Source organism: Drosophila navojoa, chromosome 2, assembly GCF_054131105.1.
Source record: "Drosophila navojoa isolate 15081-1374.11 chromosome 2, UAZ_NAV_1.0, whole genome shotgun sequence".
NCBI lineage: Eukaryota > Metazoa > Arthropoda > Insecta > Diptera > Drosophilidae > Drosophila > Drosophila navojoa.
Window position 1 is genome coordinate 9,224,259 of NC_142890.1, and position 26,822 is coordinate 9,251,080.

The 26,822-nt window shown below is 41.1% G+C and overlaps 1 long non-coding RNA gene across 1 annotated transcript in view; it reads right to left on the bottom strand.

Moving 5' to 3' along the window:
* Positions 1–283: 283 nt before the first annotated feature.
* LOC149092111 (uncharacterized) overlaps positions 284–26,822 on the bottom strand; it is a 29,046-nt gene continuing 2,507 nt past the window's right edge. The window contains exon 2 of the long non-coding RNA XR_016197668.1: positions 284–1,152. This is a non-coding gene — a long non-coding RNA (uncharacterized LOC149092111). The remainder of the gene's footprint in view (positions 1,153–26,822) is intronic.

The window sequence follows — 26,822 nt, forward strand, 5'->3', positions numbered from 1 at the left end:
CTTTTCTTCATATTAATAATAAAAATATGTTATTTCCTAATTATTGCTAACACTTGTGACGTCACACAAATAAAGTTACGAAAGCAATCGAATGTAAATGTCTAACAGAATAATTATTTCGGCTTGCTTAAAAGACTTATCGAAATGCAACCATGTTGCCAAAACAGTCTGTTAATATTAGCAGAGTTCTGTAAGTTACACTATGTTAAACACTGCGACTGTTAATTAACAGCATTTGTGTTACGAACGGACGTGGGTGTATACCTCTTTTTGCTAGCGCGGACGTATAAATTATTTAAGAGTCTTGTTAATTAATACGCGTACGAGCCGCAACTAATTTAAATTGAACGTGCGTGCTGTGCAAGCCAATTAAATCAAGTGCTTTAAATTTTTGGCATTCTGTGCTCGATCGCCGCGCTCTTGCTCTTTCGTGTGTGTAAGTGTGAGTTTGCTGCGCGCAAGTAAAGTGTGCGTTTGTGTGTGCAAGTGCTTGTAAGTGTGCGTTTTGTTGGCCAAAAGCAAAAAGCAAAGAGAGCCGCTATAACAGCAGCAGCAGCAACAAAATAAGAAAAACCAAAATCGACAAATGCGGTCAAATTGAAAAGAAAAACAACAAATATAGTATTGGTGTCGGACAACAACAGCGCCAGCAGCAGCAGCAACAACAACAGAAAACAGTGGCAAAGGCAGAGGCAGAAACAGAAGCATAAGCATAAGCAGAAGCAGAAGCAGAAGCAAAGCAAAGGAAAGCAAAAGCAATCCAAAAAAGCAAACGCAAAACTTGCCGAGAAAGCGTGCCGCCTGTGTCGACGTCAACTTAGACGCCGCAACCGCTGTCGCTGCCGCTACCGGTGACGCCGTCGCGTGTGTGAAAAGCCGGAAAATTGTTCCGATAGGCGCTCTCGTTACAAATACCCTTTCCAGTCGCATTGCTTTAATTTGTTTATGCTCAGCTACAGCTGCTTCTATCGCTGCCGCTTCCGAAATTGCGCCTGTTCTGCGGATTGGACGATTTGCTTTATCAACGGCGCCCCGTTATCAGTCACATTCTGATTCCAAATACCAAAGCACGTACTAAAACCTAAACACAAGCTGCTGCCTCAACGGAAACAACAACAAAATTAAGAGCCCAAAGCAAATACAAGGTAAAACCTGCTAACCTGCCCAACCCAGTCAACAACCTTAACGCCCCCTTCTCAAATAAATGAATAAAAGAACAAGCAGCAGCACCGATTGCAACGGCTGCACCCGGCTGCCCAATGCACTGTTCCCGTTGTAAGTGCCATTAAAGTGTGTCCAAAAATAAATTTTCCTGTCAGTTCTTGTGGAATCTGTTTCCTGGCTATGCGATTAATGGATTACACAATAATCTTGATCTAATATAAGTCCCAGTCCCATGTATCGTGCTTCAACAGTGTGTGCATGCATTCAAAACCTATATACTTCGATTAAGCTCATTAACAGAGTATCATCAATTCAGCTGCACCCATTTAGCTGCCGCCTTTTAATTGTCACACCTCATTAGCTCGCCTGGCAGCAGCGCCTGCTGCATAAGTGCTTTAAAGTATTTACTGTAATTTACACGCCGTCTGTCCCGCTCTGTCCCGCTCTGCCCCAGCTGCCCCGACGATGGACAACGCAATTTCATTAAGTTAATCGATGCCCCTTTGATGCTGCTGTTGCACAGGCATTGAGTGCTTTATGGCCTGCCACAGCTACAGCCGCAGCCACAGCCACAGCCACATCGACTCGCTTGCGCCATCGCCAGCTTTGCTCTCGTCGTCGAGAGTGAAAGCATCCGCGTCATTGTCTTGGTCATTCTTATCACTGCTGTTGCTCGTGCTATCTGCAGGGCCTCTCCAACCAACCTCTGCGCTTGCCTCAAAAATACAAAAAAATAAAATAATAAAATATGAACAAAACTGAAACTCATTATGCTATGCGCACTTCCGGTCTGCTGTCTTCTGTCTGCCGTCCGCCGTCTGCCGTCTGCTGTCTGCTGTTTGTTCTCAACTTTGTCATTGTCTTGTCTATTTGCGTGAGCTAATCGAAGTCGGTTTCATTTTATATTTATTGTATGTTTGTTCTGTTATGCATTTGACATACTATTGATTTCCCATTAATAATTTATATACAGTGAAAGCGCTCATGACCGACCGCAAATGATAGTTTCCACTATGGAAGTAAAACAGAAATCCCAAAATTCTATCCTTCAATATACATACATATATGAATTTTGGTTAATATTTGAGTTTGGCATTTGTTCTGTTCATTAGTTGGTGCTCTCACTGTACGACATGTTGACTGCGTCAGTGGCTGCTGATAACAGCGATTTAAATATAAATGACCCTTAGAGAAAAAATTATATATCATATTCATCATATTCAGTGCTTTATCTTTGCGAAATTGCTTGAACAGCTCGCGCGAAGTGCTCGATATTTATGTAGTTATTTGCCATGGCGTTGTTGCTGTTTCGTTATCTTCTTTGCATTTGCTCATGCTGTTGTTGTTGTTGCTGTTGCCGTTGCTGCTGCCTTTGTATTTTGTTGTATGTCATTGTAAGTGACACTGATTGCCGATTGCCAGACGGGCTGCATAATTAGACAGCGCTTAGCATTCGCTGATAGCGTCGGCCGCTTCCGCTCCATCACTCATCGGCAGCGTTCGATGTTCCGTTTTCAATTTGAGAAGCCAACTGCGACCCGCACTTGCCCGTTGGCCGAGCCGGGCCAAGACTCGGCCAAGAGCGTTGGCCACATGTGGTGCTGATGGCAGAGGGCCGACGTCATGCTTTTGTTATTGCCATTAGACGGGATCCTAGGCCAGAGTCGGAGTATTTTTGTGGCACCATAAAAAGCATTCGAGTGCCGTGGGTTTGCGTCACAGACTCAGGACGGGCACAGAACTGAACACAAAGCCGAAGGAGTACATGATGTGTATATTGTCTGACTGCAAAGACAATAAACCATCAATGAGCAGGACTAGCCGAAGGACCAAACCCCAAAGCAAATAAAACTCAATCGAATATTATTATCAACAATGCCGGCGACGCGCCCCACAATTGGAGTCCCGAACCCATTCGCATGTCGGACTTGGGCCCTAGCAATTGGGGATTGGCCACATGCTGCTCATCGTTTGCACGCGTCGTGGCGCTATTGAACTTAACACGAACCCAGTCTGCTTTCCGGCTTACCCATTTTCCGTTCCCTATCCAATTGCCGTTCCCCCTTGCCCCTTGCCCCTTTCCCTTGCCCATTACCGTTTCCAATCCCAGGCTCGTTTTCGTCATTGGCTTTGGCTCTAATTTGGCGCGACTCTGACACTTGTTAGCCAATATGTTTTCAGCCATGTTAATGGCCAAACGGAATTGATATTAATTGCCGCACGCCCACGCACATTGATGGCGGTGGGCGTGGCAGCGGACAACAGACACGCTAAGCGTTCGTCCATTAGCCAGCCACAAAAATCGCATGAAAATCAGCTTAACTCATTTTTGCGGCACCAACTAGAAAACCGAAAAAGAAGGCAACGGCTTATCAGCTTAGCTTCTATTGCATTGTGGTCGACTCTTTAATACCCTTTCCCTGCAGCTCTTTAATTTGCTGTTGTTGTCATAAAGGACGCTAATCCTTGAATGGATATACAATTGCAGTTACCTGAAACTCTTCACACACACACACACACATTATTGGCTTACAACTTTAATTGTGTGTGTGTGTGTGTGTGTGTGTGATGGAGTGTCTCACTGTGTGTTCTTTGTGTGCGTGTGTGTGTGTGTCTACACACTTAGCTGCTGGCTGTTGCCTGGGCAACGCATTGTGACTTCAATTCAATTAATCCTAGTTCTCGTACCGCGTGCAACCCCTGAGAAATTGATCTTATTACAATTTTTCTATGAGCCTCTGATTGAATTGGGCTGTGCTCGTGGATGAGGCGATGATTGTCGTCTCGTATCCATTTGCCGGGAACCATCTTGTATGTGCGCATTCATGTCCCAACAACTCAATTCAATTAGACTCGAGAACTTCCATTCGAAATGTGAGAAAACTTTATGCCCGACAATTGCCAAACGAAGAAGCAAGTACAAGTTGAACTTAAAGTTGATGAAGAGATGTACGCTAAATGCATGTGAAATGGCCAAAGGCGCTTTAAAATATCATTGATTGCCATAGACCAGAGTTACGTTAAAATTAACTAGACTTGCTCCATTGGAATTTCAAAGGTAGCTAATTTAACCTTTAAGCTGTGCCAGAGAGAACCAGACTTACCTAAATTAATTTGCTAAGTAATTGCAATTAAAATAATTGTATAATGCTTGCAAATACCAGATTTAAATTTGAAACAATTATAATTGAAATTCTTCGTCATATTGTCATCTTCCGGGAAATGCAGCTCTCCTGTTCAAGTTGAAGACTTTATCTGTGCATTGTGTGTTCGCAGAAATTCTCGAATCAGCAAACGGCCATAAATTGCCTTAAATTCCATTTAATCCCGTAAAGTAAACATTCTGACTGGCTAGATGAGGCTGTAGTCGGCCAACATTCGCCAGCTGATGAATTAATATTTAAGTAGCCATCTAGTTGAGTAGTTCTCATAAGAAGCGACTTAAGGACGCCTTGTGTTTCACTTAATTTCCTGTGCTCACGTCCTTGGCTACCTGCCACGTTTAGTCAGCCATCATTCTGATAAGAAATTTCAGCTAATCAAGCGGGTCCGGACTCCGGACGGAGGGGAGCGCAGCCGCCTACCGTAATGACCTTGATAAACTTTTGCGCTTCAGTCTGTCAGTGGGTTGCTTTGCTTTCTTAGGATGTGTTGCGTCTTGTTTGGCTTACGGCCATTCTCTTTCTTTCTTTCTTTTTTATTGTTATTGCTCACGACGTGTTTTTATTTTTTGAAAAACACTTTACATGCTTCCACGTAAGAGATACTCTACCTCCGCATGTTTACATATACATACATATATACAGCAAACAAACACTTTCTGGATATATTGAGGGGAAATACATAAAATGCTCAGGATTCAGAGAACACTCGAGGTGTGAAACGTCAAGCTTGCACATACTTTAAGATGAGGTGAAAAGTTCTTTAAATGTTTGCTCAAAAAAAAAAAAAGAACAAAAGCAAATTGAATATGTATTATGTGCGTATCTAATGAATATTTGATACACTAAATATAGGGTATTCAGGGCTTCCTTGCTGAGCTTTCTTTAGGCTTAGGCCAGTCTTTTGTTATGCTGTCTGTGTTTTTGTTGTTGTTGCTGATTTTCACTCACTGTTGATTAGAGTCAAACCTTTGTCCCTTTTGTCAAGGCTTTGACTGAGTGTTATTGCCACTTTGACACGTCAACCTTTAAGCTTGGGCCGTTTTTACGGTTCCGTGCCTTACCTGGACGCCGTGGCCCACAAATTCAATTTCAGTGTTCTAGTGCTAACACGCAAATGCAGCCCGAAAAATATATGTACATACATGCATACATACACACATACATGCAGTGTGATCCATCAGCAGATGTGGCCAAAAATTATTCAAAGTGTCATTGAAACTTTTTGTTGTGCGAGCACAAAGGAGCAGCCTGATGTTAAATCATCAGCAGCTATCTCGCTGCTGCCCCACTCACTTGGCCCCCCTCCAGGCGTACGCTTGAAAATCAATCATTTGTGCATTGAACCCCGCCCCATTCGGCGACTGTGACAGCCGTAAATATGCATGGCCAGCGCCATGTGGCCAACACCTTGGCAGTGCGGCCAGCGACTTGGCTACATCAAGAAAAAAAACACGAAAAAAAAAACACAAAGCAATAAAGAACAAAACAGCAGCAGCAAGCAACAACAACAACAAACATTCTACAGGCAATGTATGCAAAAAGACCAAAGAGACCAAAAACTGGCTCATAATGCGCCTTAGGCTACAGCTTCGGGCCCCGTCATCCGGACCCTGGCAGCGCGTCCAATCGACCAGCCCGGCGGCATACGTGTAGAATTCATTAACAATAAAGCGCAGAGAAGACGAAGAGTCTGCAAGCATGGCAACACGACAATGGCAAGGAGGAGTGCTTAGCGGTGGGGAGGGACGAGGCTATATGACTCCAGGGCTGCTTGGTTACCAAGAATTCTCGGCGAGTCAAATCCTGGGTGGTCCTTTTGACTTGGTCGCCGTCTGTTATGTGAGTCGTCGTTGCCTTAAACGATTTTATATTGTTGCCACAATTTCGGTTAAGGCTAAACGAGGGAATGAATCGAGCGAGGCTTACATACACGAATAATTGACTAACCGTCTTATATTACTTTCATCCCGAGTGCTTAATAAATTTACTCAAACAAATTTTGTATTTCTTTCTTTTGCAGATATCTGTACTAAGGAACTCAAGGTAAGCTTCTTGCTTTTTAATGCATCCTTTAAATTAAAAATTTACGGAATCTTAATGATTTCGTTTAACGTTCACAGTAGATTAGTAGATTAGTAGATTCTTAATTTACATTTTAAATATTGCGATAAAGCGTTGGACTGATATAGCCAGCTATTGCATATACATAGATTTAAGATTCTTGAGAATAAGTTTAGCTTCAACTGATTAAGTTTATTTAAGAGAATAGGTCTACAAATAACAATCTTTTATTGATTGTTTTGGAGAACATTGAAAATAATTTGATCCATTTGGCTTTTATCTTAGTTTAGTTTCTTCTCCAATAGAATGAGTGCTCTACCAGTGAGTCTATAAAAACTTTAGAGACATTAAACAGTTCTATAACTTCACATCGATTCGCTGTTTGTTTTTAATATATTCGATGCTTGATCCTATATTATATTTGGCAGGCTCTTTGTCTGCGCTTTGGGTTTTTGTTTAGGTTGTTGCTTTTGTGGCTGTGGCTGGCGTTGGTTTTCGTGGTGGTGCTGCTGCAGTCGCGCAGTCATGAATTGATTTTTTGGCGCTTGTTTCAAAACAAATCCGTTCTGGAAAACTGACGCCTGTCGCCTATAGCCTCCCCTCCGAAAAGAGCAAAATACATATATCACGATTTTAGAATTTGTATATTCCATAAAAAAGCCAACGCTTTGCCTGACAGCAAGAGACAGCATGAGTGTGAGAGCGAGAGCGAGAGAGTGTGAGAGTGAGAAGAGGATAGACACTTGTACAAACACTTCGAGTGCTTAACTTTGTTCTGGTTTTTATACCCTGAACCCATTGAAAATGGGAAATCAGGGTATAATGGTTTTGTTAAAATGTATGTAACAGGCAGAAGGAGGCGTGGCAGACCCCACAAAGTATATATATTCTTGATCAGGGCGACGAGCTGAGTCGATTTAGCCCTGTCCGTCTGTCTGTCCGTCCGTCCGTCCGTCCGTCCGTCCGTCCGTCCGTCCGTCCGTCCGTCCGTCCGTCTGTCCGTATGTTTGAACGCGTCGATTTCAGAAGATATAAGAGCTAGAGACTTCAACTTTTTTTTAAAATGTCCGTATATATCACGCGGATATCGAGTTTATCACTAAAAAACGATAACTCATTCCGATACTTTTTTATCGATAAAAAACCTTATCGAAGATCACTTTAAAAATTATATCTCCTACATCTTTCAAGCTAGAGTCTCCAAATTTAAAATGTATATTAAGACGCATGTCATACAATTTCGGTTTTTGTTAAAATTTACCCCCCACCCCCAAATCCACCCCCTCACCCTCATCTTTGTAAAAGTCGTATATCAAATACTAGAGACTTGTGCTTCGGTATACACATACATTTTAACATTATGATTACGTTCTGAAAGTTTCATTACGATCGTACGTCTAGAAATTAAATTATTCAACAAATAAGTTCTCCTAATATTGCCAACACTGCAGCGCAACCCAAGCGCAATTGCCTGTATATGTGAGTGTGTGTGTGTGCGTGTATTTGTTTGCATGAGTGCGTGTGTGGGTGCTAATTATTATTGAAATATCAGTTGCTTGTAGGGTTCAGGGGATCTCGTAGTCGAGCAGTCTCGACTAGAGCTTTCTTACTTGTTCTTGTTGCTATTTTTTGTTTTGTTTTTGATTTGCTTTTGCTTTTGCTTTTTGTTCTCCATAAACTTTTGCCTTTTGTTACAGCAGAATGTCAGCTCTGCCCGCTCCCTCCCCTCGCCCGCCAGCTGAGAGACAACATTTGTTTTTTTAACAAGAGCAGCTGCAGCACAATGGCTAAATGCATTTGTTGATGTTATCCAAAACTTTGACTGAGGTGATTTGCCAACGTCTCTAAATTGTGGGCGTGGCAGTGGAAAATTGTAGTTTGTTTTAGTTTGTTGATGTTGGTGTTATGCATACAGAAAGAATGAATTTGTGGCAATAAATAAATTGCATGGATTAGAAAATGTGTACATATCTTAGTTTACTAATAGAGAACGAACCTTAATTGAATAAAAGTTTAGCAAGTAGAAGACTCAAGCAAGAAATACTTTCTTGAGTTTACAGTCAATCCCTTTCCAGGAATAAAAATATATACTCTATTGCTGGGATTATAAAGTTTCTTTTTACTTTTTTGCTACTTTACATCTTGTCATGAATCAATAGATAAAAAATATATACTTACTCAAACTAATATACCCCTATGATAAAAAAAAAACTAGTATTAATAAAAACTTTTCGCCTGACACACTTGACAGCTTTTGAACTAGCAAAAAATACACACACCCACCCACCCACACATATACATATATATACTTGTATTTATATACATTTATACATCTCAAGAACTTGGCGCTTGGCTCGCATGCAAGGGACACAAATGTTGGAGTTGACTTTTAGCGTTTTCTGCTGCTATTTTTACAGTCGCACTTGGCAACACACAAACTTGTCAAGTTTATGGAGCAGCCAATCTAGAAAGTTGGTCCCTCCCACGTTTGTCACTCGTTCGCAATTGTTTCAGGCGAGCGCCAAGAGCCAAGAGCCAAGAGGCGAGAGCCGATGGCTGAGAACCGAGAGCCGAGCACTGAGCGCGCACAGAGCGGGTCTTAAAGTGCGCGGCACAATTGCCAGCGACATCGGCTGACGGAGTTTTTGTCATTACGAGTTTCGGTTGAAATCTTTATGAGCCCATAAATTTTGCCAATCGATCGTGGGACGCTTCATTTCGCAGGCTCGCCTACCTGTCTACGAAAAACGCGCACATTTTTGTCTTACCTTTCCATTTGGTTTTTATTACGTCTGACAAGTTTTGACACAGTTGTCGTACATCAAATTGGTACGGCACAAAATGATTGAACATTTGCATTAGGCAAGTGACAGATACAGGCATATAATTTTTCGCTGTACCTGTAATGGCATTTGAAACTCTAGTACAGCTATTGAACAAAAGTGTGTTTGAAAACTTCTGCAGTCAGCGGAAATTCAAACCAAATGCTCTATCATTGTAGACAAAGTAAACATCTGATCAAATTTGCATAATTCGGCTGACTTTTGCTTACAATAAAAGTGACTTCTAATAAAGCCCATGCATTTTTAAAGGCTTTGGCAAGGAGTCGAGTCTGTAGCCTTTGAATCTTTTATGCACGTACCTGTGCAAGCGCACGGAAATTTCATATTTGATGTTTGTCTGCTCGCGTCCTGTGGCCAATTTGCAAATAGCTCTCCAAAAAGAAAAAAAAAGATCAAATAAAAAAGCAAAAAGCAGCGCTGCCATAACGGCAACGACAACGTCAACGGCTGCATCAAAACTTTGAGCAAATATTGACATTGTTTTTCGCTTTTCCTTAACATTTTCCAGCCGTTTTTATTGCACGTCGAGTAAATAAAACATTCAAGCGTTATGCATATGCACTCACACACACACACACACACACACATATGCATATCATCGCGACTCAGCTCAGCTCAGCTTAACTTGACTGACATTCCAGTTCTTACTTGCCCTGAACCGTGCTCACCTGGACTCACCTCAGCTGTGTGCGGCAGGCGTCGTGGTCAACGTCGCAACGTCATCATCAGCGGCGACTGCGGTCGATGCTGCTGTTGATTTAGCTGCTGGCCTCGCGCCGTCTGCCGGCTTTTGGCTGTCTGCAGAGCTTACTTAACGCCCTGGCCTGGCCTCGTCTGTCCTCGTCTGCCCTGAGCTGGTCAAGCAATGTGACTTGGTCAGCCAAGGGCTCAGTGAATGCTCGATTATAGCCCCATAATATTTATTTTAATATTTAAATACGTTTATGATTGTCAGCATTAAGGTCCCACTCGGTTGAGCTGCCGCATTACTACACCAAGTTTTTAACAGAAATAAAAAAAAGAAAATAATTATAGTGACTATTAATGATAAACTAAAGCAAAATTAGTTTAGCTATGGCATGGCTATTTTAGTTCAAAAGTTGTTCAGTTGAAAAGCCCAAAATGTGAGTACAAAGTGAATTATAGTTCTTCAAGAGAATATTTTCAGTAATTTACACAGCTTTGCACGACTGTGGCAAAGTGGGAATATTTGGCAGTTTTATATTTCAAATGAGCTGAAAATAGATTAATAGTCGCTATATTCGCTCTGGCCATTGATATTCCCAGTTATATGGGAAGCGCTTCCGGTATTATTATATTTCAATGCTGGCACTCTAAGCGCTCCTGCGGCAGGAACTGACATGCATAAGGAATTTATATGTGTGCAACTATTTGCATGCATGGTAATCCATGAATTCAAAAACTAAGGGAAATAATATATATATCGAGTGCCGAATGTGTGCCATGTGATTGCTATTTGGCATTGCGATTGCAGTTGCTGTAGCTGTTGCAATTGATTGATAAATTCGTTAGCGGGAATATGTAAAAATAAGTATAAAATAGAAAATGTTGCGCTTTATTCTCGTTGCCATTTGCAGTTTCGATTTGTAAGGCAAATTTACTCGCGCCGGACGTGCGAGCCAATTTGATATTTGCATGTAAATCTATATTGGCATGTGTATATATGTATATGTATGTATGTATAGTATATCGATTGATATGAGTATTTCGACATTTGAATTAACAGCAGGGCAACCTGCTGCTGGCGTTGTCAGGGCTTTTGGTTGTGTTTGCTTTAGCTGAACTGTTATTTGTTTATGCATTACATGGCCTAGCGCCGCAAAGGCTTGACCAATGTCCATTCATAAAGCTGCAATATCAACAACAGCTACACCAACCAGCCATAGCCCCGGGCAATGAGCGTTTAACGCAATTGTTAGCCTTGTGCCAGAAACCAAATAGTAGTAATAATGCGAAAAAAAAAATACCAAAACAACAACAACAACAAGAGCAACAGCAACAACCGCAAAGAAATCATGAAATGCGAGGGAAATAAAACACGAATCAAAAATAAATGCCGCAAGTTTATGAACATTTAAAAATCGCGCCGCCACTCTGTGTTGAAAATTCAATTAAAGTGGCAACATGTCGTCGCATGTAATTAATGCAAATGGCCAGAAATAAAACTAAATCAAGTCGCAAATCGGACAAAAGCGAAAATGCCACCAGGAGAGACAGAGAGAGAGAGAGGGGGGCAGGTGAGGCAGTGGCGAGAGCTCATAATGCATTCGAAATGAAATGTAAACACGAAAAGCAGCCAAGTTAATAAAAATATTTTTGCGAATGCGCGCTGCGAAAACTAGAATATTGAAATGGATTGAATTGAAATCAATTGAAAATGCGAGAGGGCGAGAGAGAGGGAACAAAAATGAAAACAAACAGCCAGAAAAGTGAAAATATTTGCACAATGCTGTAAGAGCTGTAAATACACGCCATAAACAAATGCGAATGCAAATGCGAACGCAATAAATCGGTTAACTACAATTATTATGTAAAGTCTCCACTAATGCGACAGAGTATGAAAAAATAAATAAATAAAATAAAACAGCAATAAAATATAAATAAAACCAAAATAAAAGGAGAGAAAAATAGGTAAATAGAGACAAACGCATGCCGAACCGTATTTGAAAACCAGTTTATTGACAAGACTTCGGTAGACGCTTTTAAATACAATGATTAAGTTAATGTTTATGCCTTGTTATTGCTGTCGCTGTGCAAATGACGTCACAGTGACGTCAAAGCGATCCGCTTTTATTTATAGCAGGTGCGACCCGAGGCGACCAAACGCCAATTCGATCCAATCCGATCCGATCCGAACCGCACTGCGGCCCCCAAGGGGAGGCGAGCGGCCAGCAGTGAAAGGCAAAAGCCAAATTAAAACATACACACTGTGTCAATAAAACATCGTCATAGTATTTAAATGAGGTTTGACAGCCACACACACACACACAAGCACATTAATGCGTATTTACATATGTATTTCGGTGCGTGCGTGTGCGTGTGCACTCATATATTATTATAAATAAATACTTGTATTGATACAGGTGGCCTTACTCAGGCCAAGCCATTCGTATTTCTTTTGGTCAGGTCAAATGCGGGCCAGCCTTGGCGCAATGCGGGTCCACTTCGTTGTGGTTGTTGTTGTTGTTGCTGTTGTCGTTGCTGTTGTTGTAACTGCTGCTTGTTTTATACTCCACACTAGACACATTGAATGGGCACTTTCCAGCGATTGATCGATTTGACATAAGCATATGCTTATAGAAGGTGCGGTCCAATTCCTGATAGCCCACTGAACTTTGCGAAAATAGCGATTAGGAATGTGAGCTATTATTAGAGGCAGCTCGGACGCACATCGAATAGCTTAGTATAGATTATGAGCTGAGCTGTCTTAAAAAATAAATGTTACATATACTTACATACATACATATATACGATTTCATGTGTTGCTATATACGGTGTTAATAATCTCAGCTATAGAATAAATAAATAAAAATAAACGCTGTGTAATATATAGTCTTAAAGTAGCTGAGGCTTGTAATAACATAAATTCCGTTTTTAATTAATTATAGCGCTCATATTAAGCATTATAAATATGTTTACACAGTTTATAATTTAAACATGACCGCATTATTAATAATGCTGATTAAAATGCGTTGCGATGACTGTTTTACACAATTTACACACAGCTATGGCTGTGGCTGGCATTTTATGTGTAATAATTATGTGTGAGCACCTAATGTTTACTATATATACTGATTAATTAATTAATTTATTATGAAATACACATACCGTTACTCTAACAGCGGCAGACACTCGCCTCACATTGTTGTATCACAACACCTCCGATGTCTATTTTCATAGTCGATTTATTGTTGTTGCTGTTGTTGTTGCAATCGCTGCCGCCAAGGCCTGCTATTAGAATAGTTACTCAATACAATAAGAGAGAGAGAAAAAAGAAAACAATTTAATTCCTCAAAGCATTTGACGCGCCCTGTCGCAGTCGCGTATGCCATGAATGAAGGCACTCCACAGTGGAATGTGCTGTGCGATCACAAATGAATGAAAAAGCTCACAGACAGACGGACGGAGCAAAAGAGTGGGAAAGAGCGATGGAATGCAGTGGGAGTGAGAGCGAGACGCCCTCCTTGCCGACAGAGGCAATAATAACAATAAACATATACAAATTCCTATGCCATATTGTGGCAATCGCATCGAGCTGTGTCTTACAGTACGCGTCATTCACACAAAGCTGAGAGATTGCTTGTCGGCATCTCTGAACCAGTTCGTATGGCTCCAACAAAGCCAAGAGACTATATATGAGCTCTAATATATATTTGTGTATATATGAATATATATATATTTTAATTTAATTGGAACGAACAACAAGCTGAATTCTCTATTGTTCTATGGCTTGCATACAAATTCTTCTAGAGAAAATCATCTGCATTGTCTGCCTGAGCTCGCAGGGTTAATTAATGGCCTATGCATTAGTTAAGGTTAAAGATGACTATGCAACTAAAAATATCGTATAATAAAGATAGGCCAAGCTATAAATCAAGCGGAAAATTTCATATCTAATTTCTGATGTGTTGAATTCTCGCAGATTCATCATATCTCTTATTTGTTCTATTTGACAATTGAATTAAGTTGTCTACTCAAGCGTCTTTTTTTTTTTTTTGGTTCCCACAAAGCCACACGCCACACAATTACGATATACGCTCCATAAAACATACCTCTGCTCTAAGTAAGCCGCTAATTGTACGTACACTTATGATACAAGACCTAGTCCAAGTGACCCAATTGGCTGCGGTTTCGTGCCACGATAATTTTCACACCATGCAAATTTGCTGGCAAGTTTATTGCGCTTTGAAATTCAATCTGCGCATCGACATTGTTGCTTTGCTTTGTTGCTTCCAATTGTAAATTTGAATAGTTTGGCGCTGATGAGTCAGAGCGGCCAAGTTTGTACTGAATAATATTATCACATGATAATCATATGATGTGCTTTGTCTTTGAGATTGCTGTTTTGCATGTTATATAAGTTCGATTTGACGTCCCAGTCTCTCTCTCTCTTTCACTCTCTCTTTCTCTCTCTCTCTGCCTTTGATTGATGTCTGCGCGCTCAGCAATCAGCTTTAATGGCGAATACCAAAGTCGAATTTCGATGAGTGCAGCAGGCTGTAAATATATAGATGAATAGAAGAGGCCAATGACTTCTTCTATTGCAGCCCCCGTTTTTGCCAATGCATTCAGTGAATCTTACCCAAAAAAAGAAAAAGAAAGGAGAGGAAAATAGCTTCCACAGGCAGCGACAAGTGCAACGGCTCTGGCAAAACTTGGCTCAAGCTCTACCCTACACGAAAATATATATAAATATATATTTTTTCGCTCACTCTCTTCCCTCGCCCCTCTCTCTCTCTCTCTCTTTCCCTCTCTCTTGGCTGTTGTCGCATCTTTTGTATTGCACACAAAAGATTTTCGCTTGCCCGTTGTTTTTTTCCAATGTGCATGTTTTTTTTTTTTCGTTCTTCTTCTTCTTCTTCTCTGCATATTTGTGTTCATTTGCAAGATTTCTTCCCTTATTTCGAGCAGGGCGCGACTAGGGCGGCCAAAAGGGCGGCATGTGTGCGTCACTGTGATGCTTGGGGTGTGTTTTATGCCATTGAAATGCAACCGAGCATCTCTGCTGCTGCCGGTTGCCCCAACAACTCACACCCCCAAGCCCAATCCCGTGCACTCGAACCCGTTGCCGTTTGCCGGGACCGTTGCTTCCGCTGCATAAATATAACGCTACTTGCGCGTGCTGCACATTTCTTGCAATTTATTTGGCTTCACCAGAGCAGCCAGCGGCAGAGAGCTGCAACTTTACTCCAAAGTTGGTGTCGTGCCTGGAACGCTTAAATTAGATTTTAGTTGAGATTTTTGCTATTATTTTGCAGCAGCAGCTCACTAGATATAAAGTAGTGCTAGCTAAATTAATGTACAAGAGAGCAAAAAAAAAAAAAATTATTGCGTGAGCTCCAGTTACTATACGAAAATTAATAAACAGAAATATATATAAAACCTAAACATATTTTGGTAGTAATTTAAACAATTTAACTAAGTGCATCATTGACTGTATATATTGTATTATTAGATTCCCTTGCTCTGAATATAGAGAAATATTAATTTATTACGCTATATGCATATACATTCATTTTTATGCTTTCCATTTGCCGGGCTTACTCTTCTCAAGCTTTTCACGAAAGTCGTGTCGCCGAGCACAGCTTAAGGCACGTCCATCTCTAACTCTAGCCCGTAAATCGTGGCTCATGGCATCGACACGGATCACAGGTTGTCTGTGCCGTCTACTGATTAGCCGCCGAGCATACGTGGCACAAATATTACCAGCTTCAGCTGCGTGCAGTCGCTTCAGCTGGCACAGGTAGACCACATACCAAACCCGAACAGACGAAACCACATAAGCCTGGCTGGCAGCCCGCAGCCCGCAGCCCAGTCAACCTCTGACAACACAAGAGAATATCTAGAGAATTTGTAGATGGCCGTTGCCATGGCGCTGCTCATCAATTTGGCTACGTGCAACTGCTTTTAATGTGGATACATTTGGATTGTTCTGTTTTAGCCAGGATTTTCAGGGCAAGTCCCTGTGCCTCGAGCTAACTTTGTTTGCACAATTTAATTGCATATAATTAACGTGTCGACAAAGCAAACTGCAAGTAAATTAACTGTGTCAAAGCAGAGACAGTCCATAGTAATAGTATTAGAATACCGTAGTCCACCTGCTCCTTAAATAATATTTCAATCATAACAAACCGAACTGCCGGTAGGCGAATGCTAAAGGAAGATTTAAGAGCTCCGTTTGGAATGCAAATGTTGAGTCCGTTTAGGGCCGTTTAGTAGCTCCAGCAATTAATTCAATTCGTATCCAAAATTACAAAGTGCAAAACGTAGGGCAAACGAGTTTCGTAACTTTAACAATTTCATTAATTACTTTAATATACATAAAAGAAATATATATATGGTATTGCTACTACCAGAGAATTAGTTCGAGTTGAAAATATTTTTGTTTATGGTTAGGAATAAATGAAATTCTTTTGAAATAAACGAATTTGTTATCTGGCAACAGTTTTGCATGCAAATTTATTCCCGTTGAGAGTTTCGCAAACCAAAATACAAAATAAATAAAAAAAAAAAAAAAAAAAAAAAAACGAGAATAAAAATAAAATAAAAGCGCCCCAAAGCAATTAAATATTTAATGGAAGTTTTGTGTTTTTATTTTGCTTTCATTAAACATACATTAGCAGCAAGTAAGGGCAACAATTTATGCATGAATGAACAAAAGTAAATATTGCATGTGACGGAAACAAATGCACTCAGCCAGATGGGAAATTCGCAATATATGTGATAGCCGTAGCCAAAGTGGTTTTTATAAAAATGTCCAGGCCGTGTGCTTATATGTAAATCAGCCCGAGGACAGCAATAAAACTTCAGCTAAAACCAATAAAAATATCGATGTTAGCTTAACGCTGGCAGACACTGTGACGCTGCCAAGTAGGCAACAAAAATAACTAAGGAGTAATAAAAGTTGCAACTGCAGCTAGTCTGCCTGGCTATGTGTGTGTGTGTGGGTGTCTGCCTGTGTGTGTAAGGATCTATCTCTAGTTCTCGTTGAAAATTTATGCACGTTCCCGTTGAATGCTGGGCTGGACTGGGCTGGTCTGGACTGGGCTGGTCTGAGCTGGGTCATCTATGGCAGCAACGCAACCAAACACCATTAACATTGTCAACGCTTGGCATGATTTATGCCGGGCACTGTTTTAGCCATGGCCCAATTGTGAAATGGCACACAACGGGGAGGCCGGCCCAATAATAATGCAGCGCTCATGCCACGCGCTGAGTGCTGCCATTTTGCAACATATTCAATCGAGTGGAGGTGGAGGTGCCGCTGCAGCCAGCGGGGCTATTTATAGTGCACATTAATGACCAAGTGTTGCGCAACGCACAATTACAGCTGCAGCACTGCAACACAGCTATTGCAATGGTTCTGATTCTGGTTTTTAGCTGTAAATGGAACTTGGCACGAATCGATTTTATAGTCAGTTCTATAGTAAAGCCTTGCCAATTAGCTGAAGTGATTCTCAGTTGTTTTTTTTGCATTTCAGTTAATTGCATTTTGAGAAAATAATTACTTTTATAACGCTATCCATATCGATTGTAGAGCACTTAAAAGTTTGTCTTTATTTATTAGTTGGAGAAATTTGCTGCTGCATTTAGATTATAGATTCTCTATGCACACTCACACACACACACACACACACGCAGACTCTTACACACATCAGCGCGTGGCGTTAAACATGAAAGTTCAGTAATTGAGTTTCGTCGAGTTATCAACAAGTTACGTCACTCCGGAGAGCGCCCAGGGCGGAACCGAACTGAACACCATGGAACAGCTGAAAATTTTAGTAAATAAAGTTTTGCTCAGCATTGAAAAATGCAGCATTAAAATATAAATAAATAAATAAGCCATGGGAGTCAACTGCTTTTAGCGAAGTTTTGGATAACTTTTACTATACCATTAGATGCATACGCACTCACACACACACGCACAGAGGGACACCCACATTGACTGTCAGTGACACACGCACAGCGGCAAGAGCCAAGTCAAGTTGTTGGCCATTTAAGTGCCCGCACAATTTCGCCGAATTAAATCCAGTTCAATCGTAAAGCTGGGAGGAGCTGCAGGGGCCAACCGAGGCGATGGCATATCTAGAGCCAGTCAAGCAAATCCGCACGCTGTTCAGCTTAAATTGTCTGAAAAAGGGTTTATAGTCATGTCGTTTTATATACTGGCTGGTTGACTGCGATGTCTTGGTGCAAGACAGAGCGCGTAGCGATAGGGAGGTCTCTCCAGGCAAGCAAACCTTAAGCACTTATCTACATAACATTGTGAAAATATTTAATAGCCAGACCCACTAGCCAGCCAGCTAGCCCGGACAGCTAGCTCTCTTGCTCTTTATTGTGATTGCCTGCCCGAGAGCGCTGCGTAATAAGCTCTGCCCAGTGCTAGCATCTCGGAATTGTTTTCATCATGTCATACAACTTCCAAATTGTCTGTGTTCTTTGCCTGCAGCTAGCGAAAGGCAGCAAAGTCAATGCTCGTTCAGAGGGGCCGAAGTGAGTATATTGGTTTGCGTACATTCTGTTTGAACTGCTCTAAACTGGAATAAATGCGGTACCAGATGGAGGCTACGAATTGTAATGGAGACTTCAGTTGAATTTCCTTTAGATATATTTGCACAATAATGAAACTCGGCTAGTTGAATGTAAACAGTTATTGGATTGTCAACAAGTATTTTACGGTACGTTGAAGCCGTATTACTTGCTTTTCATCTTTGCTTATTGGATTTCGTCTATGCTTTGTTTCGTTGATCACAGCTACATGTCCTGTAGAATTTTCAATTAAAATGTCGCTTACAGCTTACATTATTTTTATTTTTTGTTTGCTTTGTCGCCCCAGAAATTAGAATTCATATATACATACCTATATATATATATATATATATATATATAGATATTTATGTATATGTGGAGCAATTTTTCGTTTAATTCTTGTTTTTTCAAGCCTACTTCCCGTTAATTTTGGGGGCATTCTGCATAGCCTACAATCGAATGCCTGCCACAGACACGAACGCAATTATAGTCCCAGTTTGCCAGCAGAAAACGATGAAGAAGAAGAGAATTGAAGCTGTAGGCTGATTTAAACAGGAACGGGAGCAAACATCGCGGAGTCTGAGGGAATTCAAACACGTTTCCGCTTTTCACGATGCCGGTTTTTCCAACTGTCTGTTTGTCTGTCTGTCTGCCTGTCTGTATGTATCTCGCATTTTCCATTCTTACATGCTTTTCCAATTTTCGTCTGCGCTCACCGAGTGCCCGGCGTTGCTCAAGCGCTTAAATGCTTTCACTGTCTGCCATTGGCTACAACGTAAATTATATTTATATTGTAGATAAGACTTGAACTTTAACATGTTGCTGCTGGAATACTCGCTATAGACAGACATATATGTACATATATATGTATATATACATATGTTTATCTATATTAACTTGTTTAAAAATAACCATTTGCATTTATAAGGTATGTATAGTATTGCATTTATGCTAAACTGATCATCATTAAGATTATATGTATGCAAACGACACATTAAAATGCCATCAAATTGATTTAAAAATCCAAATGAAAATTCAAAACAGTTAAATAATTTATTACACTCGTATACACCTGTCGATCTAAACGGACGGACAGACAGACTGCCATGACAACGTTCAAGTATTTGGTATGGGCGCATTTGTGGCCTAAACGTAAATCATGTTTACTTAACATTTTATTTATTCCAGCGCATATCTTTCAAAAGCTGCCGAAAACATTCTGTTGTTGTAGTTGTTGCTATTGTTGTTGTTGTTGCTATTGCTGAAATTATGCACGTGCTGTTTGTGCTTAGACTTGAGCCGTCTGCCCAAATGTTTTGTATACATAAGTAAAAGCTGGCGCTGTTCCTCAAAGATCTCACTTGTGCATATATTTAAATGTAACTACGTGTATATATCCCAAAAGCAATTTGCTGCTGCTTCTTTGGTTGCTGTTGTTGCTGTTGCCGTTGCTGTTGTTGTTGCTGTTATTCGAACATTTAGCGTCGCTTTGTGTGCGCTCATGAATAGTTAAATCCGCTTGCCTTGGCAAAGTTGGCCCGGCAAAATGCCAGTTGGTCTTTGCTATTTTCCATTTTTTATTAATGAAATCTCCTGGCTCAATGAACCGTAAGTTTTGGGGCCCGGACAACTTGGCGAAACTAATGGCACTGGCCTAGTATAGGAGAACGTGTTTATTCATCGGGCTGGGGCGTCATAAGTGGCCATAACGTGCCAACTTCTTTCTATCAGTCCCATTGGCTGCGGCCATTAGGCACTCTTATCGATGGCTCTTCATTTGTAACTGTATTGTTGTATTGTATTTGCCAGGCTGCTTGGCTTACGCATTGAGCCGATGAGGAGTCGGACGGGCTGGCCGCATGAATAAATTTTCTAAAACGATTCTGTTAATTGAATTCGTCTGTGAAGCTGTCCATTTCAATTATGGAATGCCGCAAGCATTCAATTTAGTTAAGCTCACAAGCTAATCAAAACGACCCGGGAATTTCGTGGTAACATCGAATCCTTTCATCCTCTGGCCAGCAATTAAAGTAAACAGTGCGCAAATCAACTCAGCCTCATGCCGACGACTGCCATTGAATAGATTGAAGAACTTGGCACGAGTGTCGAGGCGTGTCCTGTGCGGCGATAGCGCCTGCGGTCTGAATAAATGTTTCATTGTCTGTACGAGTATTTGCCTATTTATTTACACCGAAACGACGTAAGAAGCAGTCAACAGCACAAAGTGGGCAGAGGGCAGAGGGCAGAGGGCGGAGGGAAGACGGCAGCCCGAGAGTCACAGCTACTGGCAGCACTTGACATTGGCCACTTCTAACCGCAGACGTATTTGACGATTTAGCCAGCAACAGTCAGCGCCCGGGCGTTCGCTTGTGCCACAGTGCGGATTGTGCACTGAGCGGTGCCAATTTTACAGTTGAGTTCATTATGGAACTCAATTCAATGGCGCAGGTAAGCGAAAATGTCAGCACTGTAATTCTTTATAAGCAGCCTAGCGAGGGGCGGGCGGCACAGGTTGGCATAAAAAAGAATTCACTGAATTCTTAAAAGTCTTTCCCTTGAGTTTCTGTTAAATATTTATGCAATTGCTACAAGTTCTATATCTGGAATTTCTTGTTTCTACATCATTTTCGTTTCAAACGCGTTACATTCCCCAGGGCGATGTCGCCTTGACTCGCCTTCGCTCTAGCTATCGCTTTCGCTTCTGCTTTCGCTCTCGGCCAACTGGCTTTTGTGTATTGTGTGCTGTCTCCTTCATCTTATCTATAACGTTATATAAGCTTTATGCTGGGTGCTGTGGGCTGTTCGCTGTGTGCTGTGTGCTGGGTGCCATTCGCAATTTTAAAAGTGTCTTCCAAGTGCCAGAAATTTATGTAATTCACTTAGGCTTCGCCGCAGCTTCTGCGTGTAAGAATCCATAAATTGTAAAAAGTCGTCAATTTTTCACAGAGAGTCTATCGCCGGCTGTTTATATATGCTGCTCTCCAGGTATTCAGAACCCAGACCGTAACTTAATAAATACCTTTCCAAAAAATCCATCAATAATTAATGCAGCTATAAATTAAACAACAGCATTAAGCCCTCGGGAACTACCTTTGGGAGCAACGGCTCGTGCTTAAAAGTGTTGCTAGAGCTGAGGTGGGAGTGGCAGATGTCTTGCTCTCGCACTCTCTCTCTCTCTCTTTTCATGACTAAAAAAAATGGTATTTACTTCGCAACATGCTTGGGCCTTATGCTAGTCGATTTAGGTTGCTGTATTGAGTCATGTTGTTTGCGCCGATCAAACAGCTCGATTTTAAAACACGAACAGATAAGGCGATATCGAGGCGAGAGAGAAAACAAAGCACGCGCCCAGCTCCAGCTCCAGCTCCACTTTAAATATTGGCTGCAGGTCATTGCAACATTCTTGGCATTATTTCCTTTTGGCTTCTTTTGGTCTACTTTCTTTTGGGTGCTGCAATAAATTTTTTATGTTTTTATGCTTGCACGAGTCCTGCGCTCTTAGCCCACGGCAAGTGCACGGCAATTTCGTGCCGTTTATATGACTTGGAATATAATTTAATGGACTTTTAATCTATGTGCTTTATTGCCGCTGCTGTGCCTGATCAAAGGCAGACAGCGAGAAATGTTTATTAAAATGTAAATGGTTGATTTTTATTTTGTAATTTCGAGGATGTCTAGCAGGTCGATGATGCGTACCCTACTTTTGTTGATTACATTCTGCACTTGACGTCCCTTTCTTTTTCTCCCCCTTGAAATTTCATTAACTCCTCGACAACACATCAATTTCATGTCAAAGAATATATATGCGAAAAAAAGATCGACTAAGCTGAAATGTGTAAAGCACATTTAAGCCCAAGAATTATGCAAGTCTTAGCTTTCATCTCGAAAAGTTTTAATAAAATGACGTGCTCTCGTGCAGGCAGTTAACTGTTACTAATTAGGATTACGATAATAACATTTTCTTTTACATTTTGAAATTTACTAATTGAATTGCTTATGGATTTGCCTGTGAACTTGGCTTGGGCTTTGCCTTTGTTCTTTGGCACATTATTATGCGTGGCACATTCACATGTTCCTTGTGGAGAAGGTTTGCCTAGCGCTGTGAATAGCCTCTCCTGCTTCATGCATGTACGTATACATATATTAGGGAGTGACCGACTTGATGATGCCCAGACTGAGTTCGACCTTATTGAAGAACGAATAAAGGGAGTCTGCCACGCCTCCTTCTGACTGTCACATACACTTTGGTCACTTACCATTTCAGGGTATTATAACAATGCCTATGTCTTTAGCTAAATTTTTAAGGATAGTTCTGCCCCGTTTTGCATCACTTTATATGGACATTCACTATCTATTTGAAATATTACATATTACTGAAATACCCAAAAGCAGTTTTATTGTTTAAAATATGCAGGATATTTCATTTACGCCTACAGCCCACATTGTCCTTTTTTTTTATACAAGCCATATGTTTGTTTTATATATTTCACTTTGTGTTGACAGCTATGACCCAGAAGCATAAATCATAACTTTGTGAGCTTTTTCTAAAGGCAAACCCATATACATATATACATATTTATACAAGCACATATTCAATATTGCAAACATTGTGGTGCAATCAGTTAAAAGCGTTCCAAACCCCAAGACGCTCCAGTCGTATCAAAAAATTTTGATATCTGCCATATGTTTTATTTGATGAAAAAAAAACAGAATGAAACTATGCCGCCATTCGAGAGTTTACGTGAGAGAAATAAAATTCAGGATTTTGTGAATTCAAATAGAATGTAGCTTAATTGAAATGCGATTCATAAAAGAATAAATTAAACTAGAGATTTGAAAGACAATTGCAGGAGATGCTTTGGGGAAATGCAAAACTCATTTATGAATGAGAAAGCTCTCAACAGAAACCGAGAACATTTACACTCAACAGATCTGAACGCATTTTCGAATGAGGCAATGCAAATTTAGGCTATACTGAGCCCAGATATATGCATATATGTGTGTGTGTGTGGAGAGAAATGGGCTGACGGAAACATAAGTCAGCATACAGGACACTGGCAATCGTATGGCACGATGCGCCACAAAGCATGCAACAGCTTTTGGCTGTGCCCCAAGAGTGCGTCAGACGAAGGAATTTGTCACATGTTGGAATGTCAGATGCTGCTGAAAGTTAAGCTCTGTGTGGGTGGGTGCCGGTGTGGGTGTGTGTTTGTCTAGATATATGGATGGGTGCATGGCTGCATGATTCTGACATGCACAACTGGTGATTTGTTTATTGGCCGCATATGTATAATGTCAAAGTCAGGAGCACATTGCACTCCGGTTGTCTTATTATAGAGTAAGCTGATCCAAGGATTGGCTGCCTGATAAAAAGGTATGTAAAGAGGAGAGCACATCCACACACACACACAGAGAGCTTTTCGAAATGAATGTCGCCCTGATGACTGCAACCAAGCTCGCCATTGTCCTTGCCCAAACTGGGTCAGTTTTGGTATGTGTCCTTATTGATTGCCAGCTCAAGTGGCGCTGAGACCTCGCCGACGATCTGCGCCGGACACGGACTGTCCTGGGGGCGGTCCTTGCATACTCGAATTGCAGTTTCTGTGATTTTGACCCAACTCAACAGGATTCTCGAATTAGAAACAGGCTTTGAAATGACACGAGTGCCCACCCGAGTAACTCCTTCACTTTATTCTCAAGAGCCGCCCAACTAATTGACGTTCGGACTCAACTGTATTTGACATGTGCTCGAAGGCATTACTAAACAACTATCTCCTAAATACGATGTGCTTGAGCCGAGCTAATGGCATAACCAAATGACGTATAAGCCAAATTCCAGGAAACGATAATGCTGCTGATAATGCTGATGATGATGCTTTTAGGTGAAGTCTCATTTCCGATTATCATAAGTCAATCACGTAACCCAGGCCAACCGCAAACGAGTGACAGCTGCATACTTGCGGCTGCTCCATCCAATGCGGTATCTGTTGGTCTTACCTAATCATCATCTATACGCCTTTGCGGTTAACTAACGCTTGTGTAAGTGCCCATGCGTGTGTGCGTGTGCGAGGCGTGCGCGTGGGCGTGGAAGTAGTTGTGTTTGTGTCAGACTGAGGTTTTGTTCATTTGCCGGGCTTACACTGAACCCCTTTTAGCAGTATCGCATTCAAGTGGTATTAGTATCGGATTGTAGCTAAGCTATATTGCATGAAGCTTAGCAAATTTCTAGGAAACGAAGGCAAATTCTTTTCGTCAAATGAATAATTGGACATTAAAAGGCTCAACTCGGCAAGAGCTAATGCTAGAAAAAACAGAATCGATTTCATGAGATGGTAAGCTGAAAAGGATCGTGTTTATGTAATGTAGCGAATCACTCAAATGAATGCAATTCACATTTAAATTCTATTTCCAAGCATCTACAATGTGATGTAAGCAGAGTAGCTGAGAGTGGTCTTACGAGTGCTCATCAAATGACAATGATATCTGTCAAAAGAGCAGACCGCGTAATGTGATTATTTTTATTATTTGTATTACATTGGGTATTTTTCGTCTCAGTTGTTAATTGAGTGGCCAACGAACGAATTGCAAGAAATTGCAATAATAAATTTGAACTTCAGTCAAAGTTTACAGTCTTTGTGTGCACGTTGAAATGCTTTCAATTCAGCAAATTGGATAAAGAAATGTCGAGCTCTCTGCAGAATATACCCTGTACGCGCGTGCTATACGATTGACGTGACTTGCAGTAAGTTTGTTGCAGATTGTTGTTGAATATGATTCTAGTTAGAGTCTTTAATAGAACATGATAACTTTTCTAATTAGTATTTCTATCCATATTTAGACATGGTCTGTGCACAGCGCGGGATATAATAAGAGCTGATTAAATTTTGCAACGCTTGCAAATTAAAGTGAAAACAGTTTTAAGGGCGTCTGCACAAAATGCAAGCCAGACGCATGCAATGGCGCTGGGTGCGGGCAAAAGTTGATCCTTTGCCATACAGATGCACACCCGCACACACACACACATACATATATAAAGCCAAATAACCAGACAGCTACACACACACACACACACAGTTACATACACGTTCGTTCAAGTTTAACGCAAATAAATTGCGCATTCAGAGCAAAATTAACACAGAACGACAAAAACTGGGCGAGGCCGAGGGCAGGCTGGCAAAAGGAAAAAAAAAAGAAAGCAAAAGCTGGAAAAAGTAAGGAGAGAGAAGGAGAATGGAAAAAATGGCGGGCAGTAGCATAACGAAGCTTAAACAGAGAAATATGTGAAAAACACAAATGCAAGAGAGCACAAAGACAGAAGAAAACGTAAAAAAAAGAGAGGAGAAACGAATGAATACCATTGCTGTAGTTGTGGCCACAGCTAGCTAAAGTCAGGACGCCCACATGTAGCAGCTCCTCCCCATGCTGGCTTGGGTCAGTTTTGGCCGTTTTTTGTATTTTCGCCAGCATCAGCGGCAAAGGCTGCCTGCATGCATGCGAAACGGAAGATGATTTCATAACTAATGTGGCAGCAGCGAGCTGCGGATGTCCGTTTCGGGTAATCGAGCCTCTTCTTCTTCTTCTTCTTCGTGATTGGAGTTCAGTGGCACCAGTGCTTGGCTCCCTATTAATAACTGCGCCAAGCTCTGCGCTACTTGCCTATGCAGCGAACGTTTCTCTGACCCAAAAGTCGCGCCCGGCATTCAAATTGACGGCATTAAAGGCGGCCAAGGCTGTCATAAATATGATAAGGGATTGCATAAACGTTAGCGGTGCGACCTCTGCTGGCCACCCAGCTCCCCAATTCCCCAATTCCGTGCTCTGGCCGTAGCATCTTAATTAATAAGTCAATGGCTGCTTGCTTAGGGCAAGACGTGCGGGAAAAGGTTCGGGCCAGAAGCAACATAAAAGAACATATTTTTGTTTACGCGCTGATATAAGCAATTTGTGTAGACAAAGCATACACTTCAGCAACTAGTTGAAATATTTGCATTCAGCAGAGGAAGTAGCAGACGCGCAAATGCCCTGTTAGCTAGATAATAAAGAAATATGATGAGTGGACTCAGAGCTAAAAGTTTAATTGAAGCTAATTATATGTACATACATTTAAATAATGAAGAATATATATGAGTTATATTCATATTTATTTGAATATAAATAATACCCGGAAATAAGCTCAAACATTTCTTAGTCGACTAGGGTAGACTCTATGCAGGCCCTATTGTAAGGCCTGTTGCCTTCGTCCCTTATTTAGTTATAAATTTGCAAAGTTACATCACTTTCAGGCAGCATAAATTAGATGCCCCTTGGGCCTGGCACAAGC